This window comes from Canis lupus, chromosome 4 (genome assembly GCF_048164855.1).
Source record: "Canis lupus baileyi chromosome 4, mCanLup2.hap1, whole genome shotgun sequence".
Taxonomy (NCBI): domain Eukaryota; kingdom Metazoa; phylum Chordata; class Mammalia; order Carnivora; family Canidae; genus Canis; species Canis lupus.
This window is the reverse complement of record NC_132841.1, coordinates 59555213-59568951: the sequence shown is the minus strand read 5'-3', so window position 1 is coordinate 59568951 and position 13739 is coordinate 59555213.

The window sequence follows — 13739 nt, the reverse complement described above, 5'->3', positions numbered from 1 at the left end:
AACTCATGTTCCCCAGTATTCATGTTTAAGGGCACCCTCAGTACTCCCCCAAACCCATGGTGGCCTCAGGGGGCATCAACCCCCTCTAACATTCTAGGGAAATAACTACTAACCCTCAACTCTTAATGCCATCACACAGCAGGGCTAGGCTGGAACATTTAAGCCTGATGTTTCCAAAGGCTCAGGGATGCCAGTGGGGAAATAAACAATGAGAACGTGAATCCAGGTCATATGGCTGTTGAGATGTGACTCACTCATCTTCCCTTTACAGGATGCCTACCCACCTTCTTCCCTGAGACAACATCTGTCGGCCCTACTGCCACCCAGATGGACTCAAGAACTCCAAAATGCCTCAAGTTCAGTCCCAATAGGTAGGTCTCAGAGAAGCAGAAGTTCCCTCTTGAGCTCAGCTAGCTTTTGCAGTTTCTGTCTCAGGACCCACCTGTTTCCAAGGAATGACAGCAGGAATATCTGTCCCCTAGAGATGGGGGAAATCTGTCCCCTCATTCACACAGGTGTGTGCCTCCTCTGTCATTCACAAAGAGCAACTGCATTAAAACAGTGCTAGAAATGTAACATCTGCACATGAAATACAGATCAGATACGGCAGGGGTATAGTGTTGTTAACTTCCCATCAGATTTCAGAAAGCACTGAGCTCCCCATTACTAGCACAATGCAAGAAGAGCAGAAAGTGCCATTTATCTAGGAGGTTAGAGAGATTCCAAATTAAATTGGGGAGCAAAATCGAAAGACTTTGAAAGTTCTTTCCAACTTGAAAATGTTATGATTCGGATTATTTATCCACAGAAAACTTGTGAGGTTGCAGAGATATAAAAGTGAAAAAGTGGGTGAGTCTGTTTTGTGACTTTGTCTTTCATTGCTATGTGTGGGGTAGGTGTAGGTGTGTGTGTGTATGTTTGGCCATCTTTGAGCTAAAATTAACTTAGTACAGATATTATTTTCTTCTGACTTAATTGACCTTGACAAAGATCTTTTTTTTTAAGATTTTATTTATTTATTTGAGAGAGAGAGAGAAAGAAAGAGAAAGGGAGCATAAGCAGGGGGAAGGGCAGAGGGAGAGGGAGAAGCAGACTCCCCACCAAACAGGGAGCCCAAATGTGGGACTCATCCCAGAATCCAGAGATCATGACCTACCTGCGCTGAAGGCAGATACCCAACCAACGGAGCCACCCAGATGCCCCGACCTTAGCAAAGATTTATGCACAGGTTATGCATGCTGTTGTCCTCTGGAGGTCAGTTTGTGTAGGTGGGGCCAAATCAAGGATCCGAAAGGTAACATAGAAGGCCTCTGAACAATCAAACGTCACAGAGTTCGATCCGTGGACTCAGAGGAGAGCTTCTCTGGCCTTCCTCACTCCAGGCCTACTGACTCTTGCTTTGTGTGCAATTCTTATAAGGCTCACAATTTTGTTTCCTAGGAATATTGGAAGCAGTTCAGAAGGAATGGATGAGAAGGTGGCTTGAGGCACTTGCCTGTTTTATAGTAATACAGCTTCACAGTGAAAACATCAGGGTCAAACAAAAGAATACACAGAAAAATTGGACCGGTAAATTCCCAAAGCCTGGGATTTTGGGGCCATTTGGTGCAAAAGCCAAGAGCTGTGTCCACCTGAACAGATCTGGGGGCACCACCAAATCACAGCCAAGCCACAGAAGGGCATGAGGCATCATCCTTCAGTGTTTAAGTTCTGTTTAAGATCCTCTCTTCAAAAAGGCTAGAGAAGGCATCAGGAATGTTTTAAGGTTTCTATCCAAGATGGTTACTTTGACAGGTTCATGGTGTAAGCTCAGCTTCCCCTGTAGAGCATCCTCCCCAAAGATGCAGGCTCGGGCAGCAGTACTGGCTGCAATGCATTCCGCTCTGCGTTCCATGGTGAGAAGGATGCCAGCGCCCTGCAATGGTGCTGGATGGAGGTCAGGCTCCCCAGAGGCAGGCCCGACTCCTCCCCCTCCTGCCTCTCCTCAGAGCCCATGGATAACAGCATTACATTCCCTGCACTTTAAGCTCCTCGAGCCCCTGGAGCTGGAAAGGGCATGTAGCGTGTGGCACCCAGGAAGGAAGCACACCAAGTGGGAGCATGAGAGTCTGCTTCTGCACCCTTGCCAAGAGTTAGGCCATATCCTCCTAATGAGCCATTTCCTGATTCGAAAAATGCCTCCACAGGATTTCCTGGTCGTCTAGTGTAGTGGCCACTGGTTCTCACTTTAAGTCACACACTCGACTAGTGCATCATGAATTACAATAAATCAATGATCAAAGGTAAGGTCAGAGGTGTCTAAGAAAGCCATGCTGGCCGCATCACAGAGACTGTATTGCCCACCTGGATGAGCTATGCTCCCCAGTGGGTGCCAAGGGGGCATCTGAGGCCTGGTGGTTGTTGCTAGTCATTATTTGGGCAAAATGGCTCTGGGACGAAGAGCATTTTCCTCCTTGAAGCTGGTGCACCTCCTTTTGCATTTCTGGAGTGGGGTGGGGGAACACACCCCTGACCCTTGCTTCCAGACTTCTCGGCCATCTCACCGAGTCCTCATGTTTTAGCGTCAGGATCTCCATATCAGACATCAGAACCGAGAGTGGCAAGAGCCAGGGCACCGTAGTCGCTTGCCTTTAACCCTTCACGGGGCCCCAGTCCTGGGCATTTCAATGGCTCCTTTCTCTGGCGCTCAATGAAACATTCTTCCGAGCAGATTATTGAAAGCAGAGCTCTAGGCCCACAATGGGCGCTCTGTGCTCACAGCCGCTGCCCAATCTGTTTGCCCAGCTCGACTGCGGCCTCGCCTCTCCGCACACTCCCGCCCGCCGCCGCCCGACCCCGGCCCCACCTCGAGGCCAGCTCAAAGGGAGGCCGTATGAAAGGACTTGTTCTCCACCTTCTCAGAAGTTCCCGCCTTGGCCTCTGCCAGCCTTGGGAGGAATTAGCCCGATGGGACCCAGGCCTGCCTCCGGCCCATCCATCCGGGGCTCTGCCCACTTTTATGTCTGGAGATTTCTTTTCTTTTTTTGAATATATGTTTTATTTATTTATTCATGAGAGACACAGAGAGATACAGAGAGACAGAGAGAGAAGCAGGCTCCATGCAGGGAGCCCGACATGGGACTCAATCCCAGGACTCCAGGATCACACCCTGGGCCGAAGACAGGCACTAAACCACCGAGCCACCCAGGGATCCCCCTATGTCTGGAGATTTCTGTCCTCACTGGTCAATGGGTTTCTCTCTCTCACTCTCCCTCTCTTTCTCTCTCTCTCTCTCACACACACACACACACACACACACACACCAGGTGGGACTTTCAGAGAAAGAGATGAAGCCCCAGAGAAGCAGACTGAGATCTGGGGTCACTTGGCTGATCCAGAGATCCAGAGAAGTAGAGGGGCTCCAAAAAGCGAGGGTTCCAGGCTGCCCACTAGCATCCCCTCCCGGGTTCAGGGAAGGAAACAGTTCCCCGAGTGAGAGCCCTGGAGCTGATGGCTGTACTCCAGCCTAGCCCTGCCATTTGCTAGCTGTGTGACTTAGCTACCTAAGTCGACCTCTTAGTGCCCTGGTTTTCTTATTTGTAAAGCAGGAATAATTATAGTAGCTACCTCATCAGGTTGTTGTAAGGATTACAACAGACAAGGCACGTGATGCTCTTAGCACGGTGCCTGGTGTCTAATCAGCTCTCATGAAATAATAGCTGTTGTTATTATTGTTACTATATTTAGATTCTATTGTCATTGTACTTAGTCTATTCCTACAAGTGCAGAGCCCTGGGAACAAAAATCAGCATTCCCTTGATCAAGTCCTTGTTCTCTTCCAAAATCTTTTAAAGATTTTATTTATTTATTCATGAGAGACACACACAGAGGCAGAGACATAGACAGAGGGAGAAACAGACTCCATACAGGGAGCCCGATGTGGGACTTGATCCTGGGACCCCAGGATCACGCCCTGAGCCAAAGGCAGACGCCTAACCACTTAGGCAACCCTCTTCCAAAATTTTCAATGGCTGGCTACTCACTGCCTATAGTAAAGGGCTAGAGCTCCTTGGCTTGGCTCTCAGGGGACAAAAACTTGATTCCCTCCTTCATGGTAACAGTCACTAAAAGTGTGAAGGGTAAATGGGTCCTCTCACTGCCATTTGTGACTGTCCTCATCTACTATATTTGGAGAACCTGGCTTTTAGCATCAATATAAGGAAACCCTGCCCATGGGGAGAAAGACGCTGAATCAATACCAAATTGAAATTTGGAGGTCGTAATAGTGCTATAATAGCTTGCCTTTAGTGAACACCCACTATGTGCCAGGTGCCGTGTGTGAACATATTATTTCACTTAATTCTCGTGCAAGCCTATGACACAGGTAAAATTATTACCATTATCTGCATCTTCCAGACAGAGAAACTGAGAAGCAAAGAAAGGGTAAGTAATTTGCCCAAGCTCACACAGCCAGAAAGCTATGTCCGAGCCAGGATTTGAACTGGCTGTTCAAACATCTGTTATATTGAATATGCCACGATTCACTCTCCTGTTAGAGACCCTCAGTCTCTCACAAGGCTTCACTTACGGTTCCCCCTGTGCCCTTCGTGGTTAGATGCCAACTCTCTCAGTGCTTTGGCAGCCCCTGGCGGTCCCCAGGGGTCCTGGGAGGCACCCTCACATCCTGGGTAGAGCTCCACTGCTTGGCCACTACTGGCTTCTGGGCCCGTTCCCTGCCCTCCTCATTCTCTCCCTGAGGTCCCAGTGCCTGCTCCAGTGGCTTCGGGACATCCCAAAGTCCTCTGAGGCAGAGGCTTCCCCTGGCTGCCTGTCTTCTAGGAACCAGATGTCACCTGTCAGCTCTGCCTCCCTGTGGAGCACTAGCCAGTCTCCCAGGGCAGCAGTCTTGCCGGGTTTTTCTTCTAAGGGACAGTGCAGCCCAGCCCCCACTGCCTCCTGGCCCTGGCTAGACAGCTCCAAGCTGGGGATGCTCACTAATGACAGGGATGAGGCTTGCCTCTGTTCCTATGGCAACTGCTGCGCTCCACTTAGTCAATCACTTTTTGAAGCTCCTGCTGGTGTGAGAGTTATTTTGCATAGACATACTTAACTCTTACCCAGGAACTCTGCACTGGGTCTTTAGATCCTTCCAGATCGCTTATAAAGTTGATTTTCTCTTTCCTCCCTTTGTCGAAGTCCCTTTATCTTTAAAGCTCAGCTCAAATCCCACCTCTTCTAAGAGACCTTTCCGGGTCTCTCCCTCCCCTTGCGCCTCCCCAGGTGGAGTCAATCTCTTGCTCCCCACACTCCCCTGGGGCATGTTTACGGCTCTCTTAGATCACAGTCTTCTGTTTCACAGTTATTTATGTGTCTCCCTCTGAGCCCCTGGTGACTGATCAGCCCATAGTAGGTGCTAAACAAACATTTGTTTGAATTTATTTGAATTTCCCTTTCAGGGTTTTAAAAAATTACTATTATTAACAGTACAGACCATTACTAATAATCCCTATGCTTGTAAAATTATTTACAGTTTATATATAGCTTCATGCTTGAGGGCACTGCTTTAAACCCCAGCTCCACCCTTGCTAGCTCTGTGACAGCGTACAAGCCTTGTAACTGCTCTCAGCTTGCTTCTCATCAGTAAAACGGATTGTTGTAAATATTAAAATAAATGTGTAAAGAGTTTACTTAGCACAGGGCCAGATGCTTGTGATGCCTCAGTAAAATGTTAGTCATTATTATAACTCATGGTCTCATTTGGACCCCACAAGAGCTCTAGGATGAGAAGTGCAGGGCTTTTGTTAGTGTCACCAAGGGCATGTGAAGAGGATGAGGCTCCGAGAGGGGATGTTCTGCCTAAATGTTCAGACCTTATTCAAGTGCTGTGGTGGGTACCTGTTGTCAGCTATGGGGCCTTTCCGTCTCCCCTTTCCAGGTCATGAAACCTGGATTTCCCTTTGCAGAACTACTCCTTCCTACTGGTGGGTCCACTCTGAGGCAGGCTTGGATAATCAGTGTCAGATGTCCCTAGTCACAGTGATTAGTTCAGGGATGGGCAAGGGGACCCAAGTCTGTCCAAGGAGACTCACTTCTGAGATTTTTGTTTGAATTTCTGAGAACAAGATTGTCTCTTTGCTGCTGGACTGTAAGCCTAACTCTAGGCTAACTCTAGGGGCTAACTTGAACAGAGAGGAAAGCCAAGTGCAGAGGTGAAGACAGATTCATTATATTGTCAGCTGAGCCGAGGAATCCCAAAGATACAACAACCCCTGGACTTTGGCAGTGGGAACGGATACAGTCCTTCTGTCTCATGCCAGGTTGTGTTGGTATCTGCCATTTGCAGCTGAATGAATACCAACCATTGCAAATATACTATGTCGTCCACACAGAGATCAAGGATCTCTCTATTCCATTCAATCACATGACAGACACTTCTGGAGTACTTACTATGTGCCACCTACTTCCCCGGGCTGACACTATAGGAATGGATTAAGACAAAGCACCCAACCCTCTTGGAGCAGAGGTCCATTATCATCCCTCTTGACATAGGAAGAAACCAAGGCTCAGAGAGGAGGACACCCCGAAAGTACGTGTCCTTCAAATGATTCAGGGTGCCATGGTCCCAGATGAGGCTGGGTAGGAGCTGGGGGAGGCAGCTAGGACTGGCCAGTCACTGGTACGAAGGACTGGTTTAGGAATTCATGAGTTTTTACTCATGCCATGTTCTGGACCAAAAGCAAGAGGTTGGATACAGAGGCTGAGACTCCAGTCCCCTGGGTCCAGGAGTCTGGACAAGGGACATTTTCCTGGGAACAGTGTGGCTCTGAAATCTGATTTGGTTGATTCCCATGCTCCTGGCTGATTGGATAGCCTCTCCTCTTGGGCTACAACTCTGATTAATAAAGTCTCTCTAGCATCAAGATTATCTTAGGAGGAGGCTGCTTCTTCTGGGATCTTTCACTATACTTCTCAAAGGGAAAGGCCCACTTTGCAGCCCAAGCTGAGGCAAGTTTTTCTCCTCCATCTGATGACTCACCTCTGGGAGAGCCCAGTCTCTCCAGGGCTGGGCCCCTGGGGGAGGTTGTGATGTCTAGAAGTTGGATTTGCTCTCAGCTTGCTTTGTTTGTCTCTGACTCGTCTGGATCCTGCACAGGGTCTGGCATATAATAGGATGAATAAGTTTTTCTTAAATGGATGTTTGTGAAGTTTTGTTTGTTGGTTTTTTTACTCATAGCAGAGTTTAAGATGCCCATCCTGAGGCAAACTGACTGTGAAACTAATACAGTTTAAGCTTCAAGACCCTTCCCTGGCACAGTCCCCACTCTAAGCCCTGGGAGGGGCCCTAGCAATGTGTTCACATGGTCATGTGCTTCTGTAAAAATTGCACAAGTCATTTTAACTGTAATCAGTTGAGATCACTCACTTTTTCCACTCTGCCCTCCTTACTGTCAGACTTTCCTTATGTCAGATGGCTTTAGAATGGCCGTGGCATTTTTTGGGATCTGGCTAAGGGGAAGTTGCATTTAGTTTGCATTTTGTGGCTGTCTAGGTTTTATGAATAGTTAAGTCAGCTATTTCAGGATAGAAATGTCTTGAAGGATCCCCTTGCTGTCTACTGAGCCCACTTACTTGGCATAAAGACACAGAGGTGAAGGCTCAGAGTTGCATGGTGACAGAAATGTGACCTCCAGGACCTGGTGGCAGAACTGTGTGTGCTGGAAAGGAGGGACAGTTTGAAATCCAGGAAGCTGGAAGTGAGGCTTCCAGCCTAGTAGATAGTTCTTCCAATGACCAGGCCTCTACAATGGTAAGCAGACTTGGTGCTCAGAAATACTTAGACAAAATGGAAGTTATTCCCTGTTGAGAATATTCTCAGTAAGACAATGGATACAATGATAAATGTACCACAACCCTCCCTTTCTTTTTTGTTGTTTATGGCTGAACTGTGTCCCTCTGAAAAGGTATGTTGTTATCCTAACTCCTAATACCTCAGAATGTGATCTTATTTGGAAATAGGGTCTTTATAGAGGTAGTCAAATTAAAACAAGGCCCTCAGAATGGGCCCTAATCCAGTATAACTGGTGCTCTTATAAAAGGAAGAAAGTTTGGATGTAGAGACAGGCACACAGGGAAATCCCAGATAGTGATGAAGGCAGAAATCACGGTGATGCTTCTACAAGGCAAAGAATACCAAAGGCTGCCAGCACACCACCAGAAGCTACAAGAGGGGCCTGGACCAGATTCTTTCTCACAGCCCCCAGAAGAAACCAATACTACCAATACCTTGATTTCAGACTTCTAGCCTCTAGAACTGGGAGACAGTACGTTTCTGTAGTTAAGCCACCCAGCATGGTACTTGGTTATGGTGGTCCCAGTAAACAAATACCCATGGAAATAGAAGTTGCCAGAAGACCTATGTCTGTAGACCACAAACCTGGGGCAATAGCACACACAGTGAGTACATCCAAGTGTGAAGTCCTATGTTTCATGCATTCCAACAATCACAAATCAAAAGGAAAAATTCAGTTAACCATGCAAGAAGGAAGAGCTAATTATCTTTCCACGAGTATACCTAAAATGGCACCTGTAGCTTCCCTCCATCCTCCAAGACCTACGCTGTTCCACCATCTGGAACTTTCTCTCATTGTCCGCAACTAGGACTTCCCTACCTCCACCCCCAGAGCCTCATCCTGTTACCTGTGTGTGCTCCCCACATCATATTTAGAAAGCAACCAGCTGGGCTCTGCTCCAATGGGCCCAGATCCCAGATCTGAGATTCTAGAGAATTAAAGGGTAGAGTGGCCTGAACCCCATCCCCCCAAACCACCCTTCCTCATCACTTTTCACTCCTTCCCTGAGCCCAGAAAACCAAATCAGAGTTCTTTCCTCTCAGACCCTGAAGGAACAGTGCCTTCATGTTTGGCCCCAGGCAAGCATTCTCAATTACTCTGGAAAGGCCATCTAAACATTGGCGATTCTGCTGGGTTTTTCTTTCCACCTTTTCCTCCTCCTTCCCCTGGCCCGGCCTCCAGCCTCTCTTCCATATTCCCTGCCCCACAGTGTCCTCAGGGGAACCCAGCCCTCTCTTCCCCTGCAACCCACTTCCCACCACGCTTACCACCAGCCTGCTCTCTCTTATCAGACGACCAGCTCCAGTTGTTTTTCTTAGACGTCAATCTGAGGCTCTTGGCTAAGGATGTAGGGAGAAGCAGAGGGAACTCCAGGGTGGTTGGGCTGCAGGGTCCAGGCAGGGATTCAGTGGTTCACAAGGTACAGGGTTCTATCTAGAGCACTTTCGGGTACAATTTGACTCATCAAGATCCTGGACTCAGCACTGAGAAGAGGGGATTGACCAGGACCCTTGGAATGACAGAAACCCAACTTGCCAGCTTAAGACAAGAAGGGGGAGTTTTTTGACTGGTGGAGCCAAGTGGAAAGAGATGGGGAAGAGTGGGACTGCTGGGATGACTTGTGTTCTTCCATTTTCACCTTTGTCCCTCTGTGGATGTCACTTTTATTCTACCGGGCTCACCAGGAGGAAACTCAGAGACACTTTCTTGGCCCAAGTTAAAAAGTCCCAGAGAGCTCACACATGGGGCTCTGATGGGGATGTTCAAAATGGGGATGGGGATGTTCAAAATGGTCAAGCCACAGCGAAAAACAAAAGTCAACATAGAATTGCCTTAAGACCCAGCAATTCCACTCCTAACCATATGCCCCCAAAGAATTGAAAATGAGGACTTAAACGTATACTTGCGCACAAACATTCATACAGCACTATTCACAATCGCCAAAAGGTGGAAACAGCCCAAATGCCTTTCAGCGGAAGGATGGGTAACCAAATTGTAGAATATTACTCAGCCATAAAAAGGAATGGAGATCTGATGCATGCTACAGTGTGGACGAGCCTCAAAACCAGTACGCTGAGTGAAATAGGTCAGACACCCAAGTTCCCATATTATATGAGTCCATCTGTGTGAAACAGCTAGAATAGGAAAACCCATAGGATGCAGATTGGTGGTTGCCAGAGGAATTGGAAAGAGGAAATGTAGAGCAACTATTTAACTGGCATGAGGTTTCCTTAGAGGTGATTGAAAGGTTTCGAACCAGATGTGGTGCTTGTACAACATGGAATTGAATTGCTGACTCACTTTTAGAAAGTTAATTTTAGGTTGTCTTAACTTCACTATGATAAAATTTAAAAGCTTCAGAGAACTCTCTCGTTGGCTTATCTTGGGTCAAGTGCCCAACCTAGCCAACCAACAAGGATCAGGGGTGGGATCTACAAAGACAGGGCAGCTCTCCTTAGGGTCACATGGTTGCAGTTGGGCAAAGTTACATTTCCTGAAGAGGTGGGAGACAGGGCACTCTTCTGGGAAAATGAAACTTCAGTTTAATAAATGAAAGAATGGCTAAAACATTCTGATGTCATTCTGATGACAGGGAACATCAGGGCTAAAAGAGAATCTGGAATTACACTATCTGTTTGGTGGCTACTAGTTAAGTATGGCCATTTAGATTTAAATTAATTCAGTTTCTAAGTGACACAAGCACCTTTCAAGAGCTAGTGGCTACAATATTGGACAACATAGATATAGAACTTTTCCGTCACTGCAGAAAGTTCTATGGGACAGCAATAATCTAAAGGTAATAGAGTCCAACCCCTTCATTTTGCAGGTGAGAGAAATGAGACCTGAGAAGGAGGGGACTTACATAAATACACACAGCAGTTTAGGACCTTGGCCAGAACCAACACTCAGGCTTTTTAACCCCTATCCTGATGATGTGCTTTCCCTAAGGTGGCGCACACAGTGGGGTGCTGTCTCTCCTCAGGGGGTTCTCAGCTTCATGGGAGAGGAGACATGCTCACAAGAATGACAGGGCAGCCCCTTTCATTCCTTTCACTGATAGTATTGAGAGGCTATAGAGGGCCAGGCACCCAGTCACACCAGGAAAAGCAGTGTACGCCACAGAGAGGATGATTGGCAAAAGGCCACACAAACGTAGGGGAAATGGAGATGAAATTTTTAATTGGAAAGAAGCTCTAATGTCTTTCTGTTTATAAAAGCAACATGCTCGTTGCATGCAATTTAGGAAGGCTTCAAAAATATTAAGGAAAAATAAATATCACCATAATCTTCATGACTCAGAGATTGTCATGGTTAACATTTTTATATATATATCCTTCTAGGCCTCTTTTTTCTCTGCGTTGCCAATTATAGACACATATATATGGATCAAAATGCATTTTATACACTTTATTCTGTCTCCTGCTTTTTTCGCTTAATATATTTTGTACATTTTTTTATGTAATCAAATGTAGATTCATGTCATCATTTTTAACATCTGTGAGAGATGAATTTTGAATAGAAGGTTCTGCAAGGCTACTTGATGAAATGGCATTTGACCAGGCCCTTGAAGGATCAGGAGGCAGATGGTAGCCAGGGCAACCTCAGCAGAGGAGGCAACTCAGACAAAAGTCAGGTCAGTCCCCTCTGCCCACAAAGCTGGCCATCGATAGAGGAGGGGATCGAGGCCCAGAGGCAGGGTTTAATTCTATCAAGGTCACGTGTGAGTTGGTGTTAAGGGTGAGATTTGAGTCCAGGACCCTAGCCCTTCATCCACGGCATCAACATCCACAAAGTCCAGCCCAGAGTCCCTCCACCCCATGAGCACTTGAGGCCCTGTACCACCTGGTTCTTGTTCCCTTTCATTGTCTTAATGACAGATGACAGCCCATCATAGATCATGCCGTGCATCTGCTTCATGCACTGACAGGGAAATTGAGGCCCACAGGAGGAAAGGCTGTCTGGATCACCACGCTAGAGGAGAACGATCACTTTCATGGAGACAGCCCGCATGCATGTCAGGCCACGAGCTGGGGTCTGGCCTCCAGCCCACCTGGGGACCCTCTCCTCTCCTCCTGAGGGCTGTGCCTGCGCCACCCTGAGTCACCGTCAGCCCGCTGTGAGTCAGCAGCATTCCTGGGGGCTGACAGCACTGCAGTGCGGCCGCAGGCCCTGCCTTGTGCCTCGGTGAGCCTGGCACATTCTCCAGCGAGGCCAGAGAGTCAGCCAGATGAGTGGCCTCGGGTCACGGCCGACAGCCTGGGAGCTGACCTGTCGGGGCCTCAGGGATTTGAATGACTCAGAGAAACCCCAGCGGCCTCTGTGCTGCCTGGGAGCCTGGCTCTGACCCCACACACTCTCTCTGAAGGAGACTGGGGTGGAAGGCCCTGGCCACTGTCCCAGCTGGGAGAGGTGGTGGGGAGGCAATGAGAAGATTCTCTGACACCCTCTCTACCCAGATTTGGGCAAGTCACTCCCCACCTCTGTGTGCAGAGGAGGATGTCAGGAGCACAGGCTTTGCCATGAGACAAGCTTGGGTCAGGGTTGAAGCCCCAACTTAGCCTCCGGCTCACACGTGACTGTGGCCAGTTACTTAACCCCGCAGGCCCACAGCAGGACCAAGTGAGACAGTGCATGGAGGGCACTTAGCACAGGACAGGACACAGAGACGACACTCAAGAATTGGTAGCTATTTTTTAAAAGGTTTTATTTACTTATTCATGAGAGACACGGAGAGAGGCAGAGACATAGGCAGAGGAAGAAGGCTCCCTGCGGGGAGCCTGACATGGGACTCGATTCCAGGACCCCAGGATCACGACCTGAGCCAAAGGCAGATGCTCAACCACTGAGCCACCCAGGCACCCCAAGAATTGGTAGATATTATTAAGGCAGTCAATATTATCCAGAGTCTTTTCTGGCATTCTCCTTTTATGCATTCGCTGATTCACTCATTCATTCACTTAGCCAGTGTTCATTGAGTGCCTCTGAGTGGGGACAGAGCTTGGAACAGGGCTTTCCGGAGAGGGGAGGTCACCTGCTAGAGGATGTTCGTGGTTAAAGCCTTTGCTGAGAAAATACAGACATTGGCCACCACGGTCTCTGCATCATGGAACTTACAGTCTACTGGGGAAAAGAGAGACCATACAGTTATATAGATAATAAGAAAGGAAATTACAGATATATGGTTGAGGGTGTCTAGGGAAGCCCACGCAGATGGCATGGCCAAGAGGTCTCTTGGGGCTGGGGGTTGAGGGGTGATGTTTATGCTGAGACGTGAGGGCAAAACCGTGAAAAGAAGCCAGCCTTGTAAGGAGGCTGGAGGAGGGCCTCCAGGCCAGGGCAAGAGCAAAGGTGAGGACCAGTGCCAGAAGGTCTGTTGGGGAAGCAGGGCAAGGAGGTGCATGGCGCTGCAGTGAGAAGGGGAGTGGCTGGAGAGGACAGGGAGTGTCAGGGCCTTTCAAGCCATGTGAAATGTGTCTCTTTTTTCCTAGAGGCGATTCCATGCCTCTGTAGGCTGGGGTTCCAGGCAGGGCAAGACCCCCCAGTACCTGAATCAGAACTAAGCTGGCAAGACCTTGGCCACTTTCCCACGGGGGCTGTCTGTGCTCTGTCCAGGCCGCTGTGATTCTCAGCCTTCCCAGCGCCAGCAGGACCCTTGGAGGTCAGCCCCTCCTCAAGCAGGGAGACCACAGCAAAGCCACCTGGAGGCTATTTCTGGCAGGGGGCCGAGCCCTCCAGCTGCATTCCGGGAGCAAATCGGCCTCAGTAGTTGGTCCTGAGGAATGCAGAGTCCACCTCTATCCTAGACACAAGGAGCCTTTTCTCACCCAGGCCCCTGGGTTGAGGATTCTGGGGCTGGAGGTCGCCTGATTTCTGCTATTCACGATGAAAACCTTTGCAGAGCAGAGAAAA